The sequence below is a fragment of the Arachis ipaensis genome, chromosome B08, assembly GCF_000816755.2.
Source record: "Arachis ipaensis cultivar K30076 chromosome B08, Araip1.1, whole genome shotgun sequence".
Lineage (NCBI taxonomy): Eukaryota > Viridiplantae > Streptophyta > Magnoliopsida > Fabales > Fabaceae > Arachis > Arachis ipaensis.
In genome coordinates this window covers 84,136,096-84,150,456 of record NC_029792.2, presented here as the reverse complement: position 1 = coordinate 84,150,456, position 14,361 = coordinate 84,136,096, and positions in this window count along the sequence as shown.

Below are 14,361 nucleotides of genomic sequence, written 5' to 3'. Positions count from 1 at the left end.
TCCTTGGAAAATGATTCTAGCCATTTTGATGCTTTGTCCCTCAAAGAAAATGGGAACAATAGCAATCTATAGGTGTCAGGATGCACACCATTAGATTTAACAGTGTCACATATCTCTTGGAATTTGGTGAGATGCTCATTAGGATCCTCTTGGACACTTCCTCCAAAAGAACAATTGTTTTGCACAAGAGTTATGAGCTGAGGCTTCAATTCAAAATTCTTAGCATGGATAATTGGCTTTTGAATGCTGTTGCCACAATTTCCTAGATTTGGATTTATGTATGATCCCAAAACTCTCCTCTCTTCTCCAGCAGGGTTGGCTCCACTTCTTCTGGCATGATTGTTCATCTCTCCTTCATGATGGTTTTCCATATCATCCTCCATGGCTATATCCAAGTCTTCCTCCTCTTCTTCTGCACCAATAGCCCTCTTTCCTCTTGCTTCCCTCCTTAATCTCAAGAAGGTTCTCTCCGGTTCACTCTCAAAAGAGGTTGAAACCTCTCTTCTACATGTCATACAAGTAGCACAACAAGTAGTAACCAGCAAGTGAAGAATTTCACAATTAATGAAAGAGTGTGGTTAGAGCAATTGAGGCAATTAATCAAACAGTTAATGAGTTAGTGGGTTAGTTTTGCTGGAAAGTAAAGAAGTAAGAGAAATTAAAGAAAAATAACTAAAAAAAGTTGTAGAGAACAAAAATGAATAACTGAAAGTAAAGTTGAATTAATCAAACGAAAAGAAAAGTGCTCAATCTAGTTATCCTCTAATTTAATAATTGTCAATACAAAACCAATCCCCAGCAATGGCGCCATAAACTTGATTCATGAAAATTGCCTCTCAACAAATTTCCTACCGGCAAGTGTACCAGATTGTCGTCAAGTAAAAACTCACTATTGAGTGAGGTCGAAACCCACAGGGATTGGTTGGTTGATCAATGTTAATTGGAGAATTATACTAGTTGAGCGAAATCAGAATTTAATTAGGATTGCAGAAAGTAAATTGGCGGGAGACTTAAATTGCAAGAAAGTAAATGAACAGAAATTAAATTACTGGAAATTAAATGACAGAAGCTTAACTTGCAAGAAATTAAATGGGAATGGGGATTAAGCATGAAATTAAAGAAGCGGAATATAAACAGAATGGGTAGATCAGAGATGGGGATTCATTGGGCTTTGGGAGATATTGAACTCTGCGGATCAAATCAATTTCATCTCTTCCTCAATCAATGCATTCATTGACATTGCTTGGCCATCTTAGATGATTGGATCCCAATGTCTTGGCTCACCAATCTCTCTAAGCATGAACATTTGCCCAATGTTTTGATTTAATTGCTCATGGGAAGAGTTGAAGTTCGGTCACTAACTATACCACACAAATTCATAGATCAAAGTATTGGTAGGATTACATGTCACTATATCCATCCAACCCCCAATCTAATCCAATGTGAGAAAGCAATTCTAGCATGAATTCTTCATCCCTCTCTCAAAGATCTGAAGAATTCCAATTATGAATAGCTTCTTTGTCAAGACAACTATCCAATTGAATTAAAATCAAAAGCTTTCTAACAAAAATCAAGAGAAAAGAAAGAAGAAGAAGATGAAAACTACTATTGATCCATTGAATTACAATAGAGCTCCCTAACCCAATGAATGGGGTTTAGTTATTCATAGCTCTCAAAATGGAAATTCGAATTGAAAGATACATTCTGGAATTTGAAATGAAAGCCAAAAATGAAGTAAAAAGTCTTCCGTGAGAAAAAAGGGGTTTTTTCTAACTTAAATTCTAAGCTATTTATATACTTTCTTCCATTGATCCTCAATCTCTAAACTGGGCTTTTGGCCTTGATGGAATTGGATTGAAATAGCTCCAATTGGTTTCCCTTGCTGTTGAGAAGAGATCTGTTTGAATTGCAAGTTCTGGTACTTCAAGTTGGAGTCAATGTTTGATGGCCAATGTTGACTCAAACGCCTTCTTAAAAACCAGATGAAGTTGCTGTCATTGGCGTTTGACTCAACATTAGAAAGCCAACATTTTTCTATCCACGCGTACGTGTGCCTGGCGTGTTTGCGCCCATGGGGTAAAAATGCTCATCCACGCGTGTGCGTGCTGCACGCGTGCGTGTGGATGCAAAAATATCATTTTCCAGTTTGAAACAATAGTAGAAGGGTATTGGCCTCAGTGTTGGACTGGCAATGTTCCCTCCAACATTGGCCAATCCACGCGTGTGCGTGCTGCACGCGTGCGTGTGGATTCTTTAAAAGCTATGCCTACGCGTTGCGCGTTTTTAGTTTCAAAATTTTGAGATCAACATTGCGGACGTTGTCCAAGAATGTTGGAGGTAGCGTTTGGGGTCCAACGTCACCCACCCACGCGTGCGCGTCAGCTGCGCGTGCGCGTGGATTGTCAAAATTTCAAATCCACGTGTGCGCGTACAGCACGCGTACGTGTCGCTACAGTTTTTCAGAATTTCCAGAAAGCTCATTTGTTCACAACGTTGGGGGTAACATTGGATGTCCAACGCTCCCTCCAACGTGAGCATCAGCAAATTATGCAGACAATTGCTCTGCCTCCCCTTCAACGTTTGAGGCAATCTTGGTGGTTCAACTTGGCCACCAACGTTGTTTCTTCTTCATCTTTTCCAGGCTCCTTCTTCAACTTTCCTCCAAGCCTTCCTTCACCTGTCATGAACCAATACATACACCAAAATCTTGCTAAAGTCATGAGAATTCTCATCATTCTTAGCACACAAGTAATTATAGCAGAATTCTCATGAAATTGCATCAAATTAACCATGGTTAGATGAATCTAGGTATGTATGAATTTTCACCCAATTTGCTTACTTATAGCTCAAGAAAGTGCATAAAACCTATTAAAAACTCAGAAAAAGGATAGTGAAACTAGCCTAAGATGCCCTGGCATCATAACACCAAACTTAAATCGTGCTTGTCCCTAAGCAAGTACTGAATTATTTGAGAAGAAAGGATGAAACAAAAAATGATGTTTATATCAGCAAGTCATTATTAGTAGCTCATGGGGTTTTATGAAGACAATGCAGCAGCTCACTTTTTATTGATCCTTAGGACTAGAATGTCTCCTTTAAGCATCAACTAATATACTGCTATGACCTGTTATTATTCACTCATCCTTGGTAATTGCTTTTCTTTATTTTTCTTTTCCTGTGAGCTTATTTCTCACTTGTAGCTTAGTGTCATGTGTTGTAGCTACTTCTTAGCTCATTTTCACTTAACACATACTCACTGCAGACACTTAGCTCATAATTCTTCTTAAGACATTGATGCCCAGCACCTCTTTGGGTTACTAAATGCCTTGTAACTAAGTTGCTCTTGATAATGGATTTTCGGTTGATAATTCCGGGTTAGTTAACCTAAGTTACCAAGTGTTAAAGCACTCCATAGAACCTAATCATCCAAGCAAATCCTAGTACAAAAACACCACAGGCATATGTCCTAAGGTCCAAGCTATTGCTGTCTAGCCTTATTCTTTTGCTTTCTTCTGTTTTTGTTGCCACTTTTGGCTTTTCTTTTTCTTTATTTCTATTTGTTTTTCTTTCAGCCAAGGACTTTTATTAGCTAAGATTCATAGACAGCATGCTAGTTTACACTAAAAGGGGAGCAGATTATCCTTTTATTCACTATAAGTGAGCTACTACATAATCAAACATATATACCACCACTTACTGTTATTTCAATTCTTGCTAAAAAGGAACTATTCCACTTATGTTCAACCATTACTTTTACTCAAATTGAAAAGACTCAGGGGACAACACAAGCATTTAAACAAGTGAAAGTGAACACACACACCTAGGCTACACACTTTATTGCAAAATTAAACACAACGGAATGCAAAATGACTTAAACTAAAGGTTAACTATCAATAGGGGCACCCTCAGACTTCCTATTTGCACATTCCAAAATAGAAATAGTTAAGTAACAATACAACCTCTTAAAGTCCAGTTGCTTCCTCTCTGTCATCACCATCTTTGGTTTTTGAGTCCTTCTTTTTCTTCTTATCTGATGGTGTGTATTCCTTCCAAGAGATTGGTTGAATTCCTGCAAGTGATTGGAAGTTGCTTGTTCCCCAAGCACTTGAGAGATTGTTAGCATGTATGCATGTTTGTAGGCTTTTGAATTTAGATTGGTGTGTGAACACCAAACTTAGTTTCTTGCCTACTTCTATATGCAGCAGAGTAAATTCATGCATAGAACCTCATGTGCTTTTATTAAGAAAACAACTATGAACTAGAAATACAAACTATGAACTAGTAATTAAACTATTGTTAAGTAATTTCCCTGCTTGGTTGGAGCTAGTGACTAGTCATGCTGAGGGTTACGATGTGTTCTTTAATTAAATCTTTGGTGGAACACCAAACTTAGAATTACACATTCACCTTTGGATTGTTTTGGTGTGGAACACCAAACTTAGCTCCTTGTAATACAGAGAATCTACTTAACTCTTTTATTGAATTTAACTTGGGAAAGAGAACTACCTTTGGTTGGGTTGCCTCCCAACACGCGCTCTTTTAACGTCACTAGCTTAACGGTTAACTCTCTCAGTCGAGTCTGTATTTTGTCTTAGGCTTTTCCTTCATATCACCCAAATAGTGCTTGAGCCTTTGTCCATTTACAGTCAAGGTCTCCTGTGATTTTTCTTCCATAATTTCTATATGTCCATAAGGAGAAACCTTGGTGATAAGAAAAGGGCCTGACCACCTTGATCTTAATTTCCCAGGGAAAAGTTTCAATCTGGAGTTGTAAAGCAGCACTTTCTGTCCTTTCTCAAAGCTTCTTGGTGCCCTCTTGAGGTCATGTTTTTCCTTTGCCTTCTCCTTCTACATTTTGACATTTTCATAGGCTTGGGATCTGAATTCTTCCAATTCTTTCAGTTGCAAGAGCCTCCTTTCACCAGCAGCTTGGCTATCAAAATTCAACAACTAGAGAGCCCAGAAAGCTTTGTGTTCAAGCTCTAATGGCAGGTGACAAGCCTTACCATACACCAGCTGATATGGAGACATCCCAATTAGTGTCTGATGAGCGGATAATTTATACCCCTTTTGGCATTATTTTTACATAGTTTTTAGTATGTTTTAATTACTTTTTATTATATTTTTATTAGTTTTTATGCAAAAATCACATTTCTAGACTTTACTATGAGTTTGTGAATTTTTCTGTAATTTCAGGTATTTTCTGGCTGAAATTGAGGGACCTGAGCAAAAATCTTATTCAGAGGCTGAGAAAGGACTGCAGATGCTGTTGGATTCTGACCCTCCTGCACTCGAAGCAGATTTTCTGGAGCTACAGAAGCCCAATTGGCGCGCTCTTAATTGCATTGGATAGTATACATCTTGGGCTTTCTAGAAATATATAATAGTCCATACTTTGCCCAAGATTTGATGGCCCAAACTGGCGTTCAAACGTCCACCAGAGACCCTTTTCTGGCGTAAAATGCCAGAACTGACACCAGAACTAGAGTTAAACGCCCAAACTGACATCCAAGCTGGTGTTTAACTCTAGAAAAGGCCTATACACGTGTAAAGCTCAATGTTCAGCCCAAGCACACACCAAGTGGCCCCGGAAGTGGATTTCTGCACTATCTGCACTTAGTTACTTATTTTCTGTAATCCCTAGTAACTAGTTTAGTACAAATAGCACTTTTTACTATTGTATTAGGGAGCTTATGCCATTTTTCACATTTTGAGAGGCTGGCCATTCGGCCATGCCTAGACCTTTTTCTCTTATGTATTTTCTACGGTGGAGTTTCTACACCTCATAGATTAAGGTGCGGAGCTCTGCTGTTCATCATGAATTAATGCAAGTACTATTGTTTCTTTTTCAATCCACGCTTACTTCTTCTCCAAGATATAATCTCGTACTTAATTCAGTTAAGTCAGAATGAAGGGGTAACCCGTGACAATCACCCTCTATCTTCATTACTCGCTTAGCCAAGATCCGCGTGCCTGACAACCACAAGTGGTCTACATGATGTTCAACGTAGTCATTGGACGACAGCCGGAGTATATTCTCTTGGGTCTCTAATCCACAAACTGAGTTCGTGAGATTAGGATCTTCGTGGTATAGGCTAGAACCAATTGGCAGCATTCCTGAGATCCGGAAAGTCTAAACCTTGTCTGTGGTATTCTAAGTAGGATCTGGGAAGGGATGACTGTAATGAGCTTCAAACTCATGAATGTTGAACACAGTGACAGCGTGCAAAAGGATAGAGAGATCCTATTCCAACGCTAGTGAGAACCGACAGATGATTAGCCGTGCAGTAGCTGTACCAGGTATTTTTCATCCGAGACGAGCAATTCGACAGTTGATTATCCGTGCAGAAACCGTACCTGGTATTTTTCATCCGAGAGGATCATACAGCTTGCCATGGAAGGGAGCACGCATGGTTGGAATAAGACAATAGGAAAGCAGAGGTTCAGAAGCAACAAAGCATCTCCAAACGCTTATCTGAAATTTCCACCAATGAATCACATAAGTATCTTTATTTTATTTTATGTTTTATTTATCTTTTAATTATCAAAACTCATAACCAATTGAATCCACCTGACTAAGATTTATAAGATGACCATAGCTTGCTTCATGCCGACAATATCCGTGGGATCGACCCTTACTCACGTAAGGTATTACTTGCACGACCCAGTGCACTTGCTGGTTAGTTGTGTGGAGTTGTGAAAAGTGTGATCACAATTTTGTGCACCAGTGTCTTAAAGGCTGTCCTATATGCCCAAAGAGCATCATCCAACTTCTTCGACCAGTCTTTTCTTGAAGCTCCCACCATCTTCTCCAGGATCTTTTTAGCTTTCTGTTGGATACTTCTGTCTGGCCACTTGTTTGGGGGTGATAGGGTGTGGCAACCTTGTGCTTCACCCCATATCTCAGGAGGAGGGTTTCTAATGGCTAGTTGCAAAAATGGCTTCCTCCATCACTGATGAGTGCTCTGGGAACTCCAAACTGGCTAAAGATATTCTTTCTGAGGAAGTTCAGGACCACCTTGTTGTCATTTTTAGGGGTTGCAATGGCCTCCACCCATTTGGACACATAGTCTACTGCCACCAAAATGTAGTTGTTTGAGTATGAGGTTGGGAATGGTCCCATGAAATCAATCCCCCATACGTCAAACAACTCAAGTTCCAAGATGAATTGCTGTGGCATCTCATTTTTCTTGGGCAGATTTCTAGCCTGCTGATATTCATTACAGTTCTTCACTAGCTCTCGTGCATCTTTGAAGATGGTGAGCCAAAAGAACCCGCACTGCAAGACTTTTCCTGTGGTTCTTTCTCCTCCAAAATGGCCTCTATAGTAAGAACCATGACAATTCCATAAAACTTCCCTTCCTTCCTCCTCTGAAATATATCTTCTGAGCAATCTATCCGAGCATTTTTTGAATAAGTATGGCTCATCCTAAATAAAATACTTTGCATCATTGATGAGTTTCCTCCTTTTATGCTTGTTGATCATTGAAGGAACTTTCCCGACAGCCTTAAAATTAGCAATATCCGCAAACCAAGGTGCCTTATGAACCAGCATTAGTTGCTCATCAGGGAAGAATTCATTGACACTTGATTTGTGGGTGCTACCTTCTTCACAGGGAATTCTGGACAAATGATCTGCTACTTTGTTCTCCACTCCCTTCTTGTCTTTAATCTCAATGTTGAATTCCTGCAATAGCAAAATCCACCTTATCAGTCTTGGTTTTGACTCTTATTTTGCAAGTAAATATTTTAGTGCTGCATGATTAGTAAAAATAATAACTTTAGATCCAATGAGATATGATTTAAACTTGTCAAATGCAAACACTATTGCCAGTAGTTCCTTCTCAGTAGTGGTATAATGATGAGCGGATAATTTATACGCTTTTTGGCATTGTTTTTAGTATGTTTTTAGTAGAATCTAGTTGCTTTTAGGGATGTTTTCATTAGTTTTTATGCTAAATTCACATTTCTAGACTTTACTATGAGTTTGTGTGTTTTTCTGTGATTTCAGGTATTTTCTGGCTGAAATTTAGGGACTTGAGCAAAAATCAGATTCAGAGGTTGAAGAAGGACTGCTGATGTTGTTGGATTCTGACCTCCCTGCACTCAAAGTGGATTTTATGGAGCTACAGAACTCAAAATGGCGCACTTCGAATTGCGTTGGAAAGTAGACATCCAGAGCTTTCCAAAAATATATAATAGTCCATACTTTGCCCAAGTTTAGATGACGCAAACTGGCGTTCAACGCCAGCTCTCTACCCAATTCTGGCGTCCAGCGCCAGAAACAAGTTGCTAAGTGGAGTTCAACGCCCAAACTGGCACAAAAACTGGCGTTCAACTCCAAGAATGACCTCTCCACGTGTAGACTTCAAGCTCAGCCCAAGAACACACCAAGTGGGCCCCGGAAGTGGATTTATGCATCAATTACTTACTTCTGTAAACCCAAGTAACTAGTTTATTATAAATAGGACTTTCTACTATTGTATTAGATATCTTTGAATCCAGGATTGTATCTTTGGATCATCTTTGGATGCCTAGTTCTTAGATTAGAGGGGCTGGCCATTCGGCCATGCCTGAACCTTTCACTTATTTATTTTTAACGGTAGAGTTTCTACACTCCATAGATTAAGGTGTGGAGCTCTGCTTTTCCTCATGAATTAATGCAAAGTACTACTGTTTTTCTATTCAATTCAACTTATTCCACTTCTAAGATATTCATTCGCACTTCAACCTGAATGTGATGAACGTGACAATCATCATCATTCCCTATGAACGCGTGCCTGACAACCACTTCCGTTCTACCTTCGATTGAATGATTATCTCTTGGATCTCTTAATAAGAATCTTCGTGGTGTAAGCTAGATAGATGGCGGCATTCATGAGAATCCGAAAAGTCTAAACCTTGTCTGTGGTATTCCGAGTAGGATTCTGGGATTGAATGACTGCGACGAACTTCAAACTCGCGAGTGTTGGGCGTAGTGACAGACGCAAAAGGAGGGTGAATCCTATTCCAGTATGATCGAGAACCTCAGATGATTAGCCGTGTTGTGACAGAGCATTTGGACCATTTTCACAAGAGAATGGGATGTAGCCATTGACAACGGTGATGCCCTTACATAAAGCCAGCCATAGAAAGGAGTAAGACTGATTGGATGAAGACAGCAGGAAAGCAGAGGTTCAGAGGAACGATTGCATCTCCATGCGCTTATCTGAAATTCTTACCAATGATTTACATAAGTATTTCTATCCTTATTTTCTTATCTATTTTCGAAAACTCCATAACTATTTTATATCCGCCTGACTGAGATTTACAAGGTGACCATAGCTTGCTTCATACCAACAATCTCCGTGGGATCGACCCTTACTCACGTAAGGTTTATTACTTGGACGACCCAGTGCACTTGCTGGTTAGTTGTATCGAAGTTGTGACAAATTATGAATTAAGATTAGAGCACCAAGTTCTTGGGGCCATTACCAGGGATCACAATTTCGTGCACCAAGTTTTTGGCGCCGTTGCCGGGGATTGTTCGAGTTTGGACAACTGACGGTTCATCTTGTTGCTCAGATTAGGTAATTTTCTTTTTGTTTTATTTTCAAAAATTTTTCAAAAAACTTTTCAAAAATTTCTCCTTTGTTTTCGAAAAAAAAAATTTCTTTTCAAAAAAAAATTTTAAATTATTCTATGGCTTCAAAACTTTCAAGAATGAATTCTAGAGTTTCATGGTAACATGTTAAATCCTATCTGGCTGTAAAGCCATACCCAAACTGCTTTGGGATTGGTCTTCAACTAATCACCACAATGCATGTAATTCCATCCTAAGCTGACTGGCTATTAAACCATGTCCAACCCTTTGATTGGAGCTTTGGGCTAATATTGAAAGATTCCTGGAATTCTTCTTAAAGATTTTGGAATCCTTATTTTTTCTTTTCCACACTAATTTTCGAAAAATATAAAATAAAAATACAAAAAAAAATTAAAAAATCATAAAAAATCAAAAATATTTTGTGTTTCTTGTTTGAGTCTTGAGTCAAGTTGAAAGTTTGGTGTCAATTGCATATACATCTTGCATTTTTCGAAAAATTCATGCATTTATAGTGTTCTTCATGATCTTCAAGTTGTTCTTGGTAAGTCTTCTTGTTTGATCTTGATGTTTTCATGTTTTGTGTCTTTTCTTGTTTTTCATATGCATTCTTGCATTCATAGTGTTTATACATGAAAAATTTCTAAGTTTGGTGTCTTGCATGTTTTCTATGCATATAAAAATTTTTAAAAATAAGTTCTTGATGTTCATCTTGACATTCAAAGTGTTCTTGGTGTTCATCTTGACATTCATAGTGTTCTTGCATCCATCACATACTTTGATCCAAAATTCTCATGCATTGCATCATTTTTCATGTTTTCATCTCTCATCATTAAAAATTCAAAAAAATCAAAAAAATATCTTTCCCTTTTTCTTCTCATAAATTCGAAAATTTGGATTGACTCTTTCAAAAAATTTTAAAATCTAGTTGTTTTTATGAGTCAAATCAAATTTTCAATTTAAAAATCTTATCTTTTTCAAAATCTTTTTCAAAAATCAAATCTTTTTCATTTTTCTTAGTTATTTTCGAAAATTTTAAAAATATTTTTCAAAAATCTTTTTCTTAATTTTATATCATAATTTTCGAAAATAACATCATCAATTAATGTTTTGATTCAAAAATTTCAAGTTTGTTACTTACTTGTTAAGAAAGATTCAAACTTTAAGTTCTAGAATCATATCTTGTGATTTCTTGTGAATCAAGTCATTAATTGTGATTTTAAAAATCAAATCTTTTTCAAAACTAATTTCAATCATATTTTTTCAAAAATATCTTCTTATCTTATCTTTTTCAAAAATTTGATTTTAAAATATCTTTTCTAACTTCCTAACTTCCTATCTTTTCAAAATTTGTTTCAACTAACTAACTAACTTTTTGTTTGTTTCTTATCTTTTTCAAAATCACCTAACTAACTCTCTCTCTCTAATTTTCGAAAATATCTCCCCTCTTTTTCAAAATTTCTTTTTAATGAACTAATTATTTTAATTTTTTATTTTAATTTTCAAAAACTACTACCCTTTTTCAAAAATAATTTTTGAAAATCCTTCTCCCTCATCTCCTTCTAATTATTTATTCATCTACTAACACTTCTCTTCATCTCACATCACTGCTCCTATCCTTACCCTTGTGTTTGGATTCTTCATTCTTCTTCACCCCTATTCCTTTTCTTCTTCTACTATCAATAAGGAACCTCTTTATTGTGACATAGAGGATTCCTCTTCTTTTCTTGTTCTCTTCTCTTTCTTATGAGCAGGAACAAGGAAAAAGGCATTCTTGTTGAAGCTGATCCAGAACCTGAAAGGACTCTGAAGAGGAAACTAAGAGAAGCTAAAATACAACAATCCAGAGACAATCTTATTAAAAATTTCGAACAAGTAAAGGAGATGGCAGCCGAACCCAACAACAATAATGCAAGGAGAATGCTTGGTGACTTCACTGCACCAAATTCCAATTTACATGGAAGCTAAGCAAGCTTAGAGTGGATGTTCAAACCTTCAGACAGAAAGAAGGTGAATCCCTCTATGAAGCTTGGGAGAGATACAAGGAACTGACCAAAAAGTGTCCTTCTGACATGCTTTCAGAATGGACCTTCTTGGATATATTCTATGATGGTCTGTCTGAATTAGCTAAGATGTCATTGGATACTTCTGCAGGTGGATCCATTCACCTAAAGAAAATGCCTGCAGAAGCTCAAGAACTCATTGACATGGTTGCTAATAACCAGTTCATGTACACTTCTGAAAGGAATCTTGTGAATAATGGGACGCCTATGAAGAAGGGAGTTCTTGAAATTGATACTCTGAATGCTATATTAGCTCAGAATAAAATATTAACTCAGTAAGTCAATATGATTTCTCAGAGTCTGAATGGAATGCAAGCTGCATCCAACAGTACTCAAGAGGCATCTTCTGAAGAAGAAGCTTATGATTCTGAAAACCCTGCAATAGCAGAGGTAAATTATATGGGTGAACCTTATGGAAACACATATAATTCATCATGGAAAAATCATCCAAATTTCTCATGGAAGGATCAAAAGCCTCAACAAGGCTTTAATAATGGTGGAAGAAATAGGTTTAACAATAGTAAATATTTTCCATCATCCACTCAGCAACAGACAGAGATCTCTGAACAAAGTACCTCTAATTTAGCAAACTTAGTCTCTGATCTGTCCAAGGCCACTGTAAGTTTCATGAATGAAACAAGGTCATCCATTAGAAATTTGGAGGCACAAGTGGGCCAGCTGAGTAAAAGGATCACTGAAATCCCTCCTAGTACTCTCCCAAGCAATACAGAAGAGAATTCAAAAGGAGAGTGCAAGGCCATTGAATTAATTACCATGGCCGAACCTGTGAAGGAAGGAGAGGACGTGAACCTAGATACTGGGAAGGATGAGGATGAATCCATCATCCTTGGAAGACCCTTCCTAGCCACAGCAAGAGCTGTGATTGATATGGACAGAGGAGAATTGATCCTTCAATTAAATGAGGACAACCTTGTGTTTAAAACTCAAAGATCTCTCTCTGTACCCATGGAGAGGAAGCACAGTAAGCTTCTCTCATTGCAGAGTCAACCAGAGCCCCCACAGTCAAACTCTAAGTTTGGTGTTGGGAGGCCACAACCAAACTCTAAGTTTGGTGTTGAAATCCCATATCCAAACTCTAAGTTTGGTGTTGGAGAGTCTCAACAATGCTCTGAACATCTGTGAGGCTCCATGAGAGCCCACTGTCAAGCTATTGACATTAAAGAAGCGCTTGTTGGGAGGTAACCCAATTTTTATCTAATCTCTATTTTTATTGTTTTTCATGTTTTATTAGGTTCATGATCATGTGGAGTCACAAAATAAATCAAAAAAATTGAGAACGGAATCAAAAATAGCAGAAGAAAAATCACACCCTGGAGGAAGACCTTACTAGCGTTTAAACGCCAGTAAGAAGCACCTGGTTGGCGTTCAACGCCAGAACAGAGCATGGTTCTGGTGCTGAACGCCCAAAATGGGCAGCATCTGGGCGTTTGAACGCCAGAAATGCACCCTGGAGAAGAGCTGGCGCTGAACGCCCAGAACAAGCATGGTTCTGGCGTTCAACGCCAGAAATGAGCAACAAATGGGCGTTCAACGCCCAGAACAAGCACCAATCTGGCGCTGAACGCCCAGAGTTGTGTGCAAGGGTATTTTGCATGCCTAATTGGGTGCAGGGATGTAAATCCTTGACACCTCAGGATCTGTGGACACCACAGGATCATCTCAGGATCTGTGAATCCCACAGGATCCCCACCCACCTCACCCTCTCCCTCTCCATTCATGGTCATCCCTTCTGTTTTCCATTCACCACTCACATCCATACACATATCCCTCCATCTCTTCCATATCTTCTTCTTTTACTATTCTTTCTTCTTTTGCTCGAGGACGAGCAACATTCTAAGTTTGGTGTGGTAAAAGCATTAGCTTTTTATTTTTCCATTACCATTGATGGCACCTAAGGCCAGAGAAACCTCAAGAAAGAGGAAAGGGAAGGCAATTGCTTCTACCTCTGAGCCATGGGAGATGAAAAGATTCATCTCACAAGCCCATCACTAAGAAAAGGATGGAGCAAGCAAGAGAGCCCATTCATGGAGCTCAAGAAACACATGGGGAAGCTCATCATCAAGAAATCCCTGAGATACCTCAAGGGATGCACTTTCCTCCACAGAATTTTTGGGAGCAAATCAACACCTCCCTAGGAGAATTAAGTTCCAACATGGGACAATTAAGGGAGGAACATCAAGAGCACTCCATCATCCTTCATGAAATAAGAGAAGATCAAAAAGCAATGAGGGAGGAGCAACAAAGACAAGGAAGAGACATAGAAGAGCTCAAGGACATCATTGGTTCCTCAAGAAGGAAACGCCACCATCACTAAGGTGGACTCATTCCTTGTTCTTATTTTCTGTTTTTTGTTTTCTATGTTAAGTGCTTATCTACGTTTGTGTCTTCATTACATGATCATTAGTATTTAGTAACTATGTCTTAAAGTTATGAATGTCCTATGAATCCATCACCTCTCTTAAATGAAAAATATTTTAATTCAAAAGAACAAGAAGTACATGAGTTTCGAATTTATCCTTGAACTTAGTTTAATTATATTGATGTGGTGACAATGCTTCTTGTTTTCTGAATGTATGCTTGAATAGTGCATATGTCTTTTGAAGTTGTTGTTCATAAATGTTAAATATGTTGGCTCTTGAAAGAATGATGACAAGGAGACATGTTATTTGATAATCTGAAAAATCATAAAAATGATTC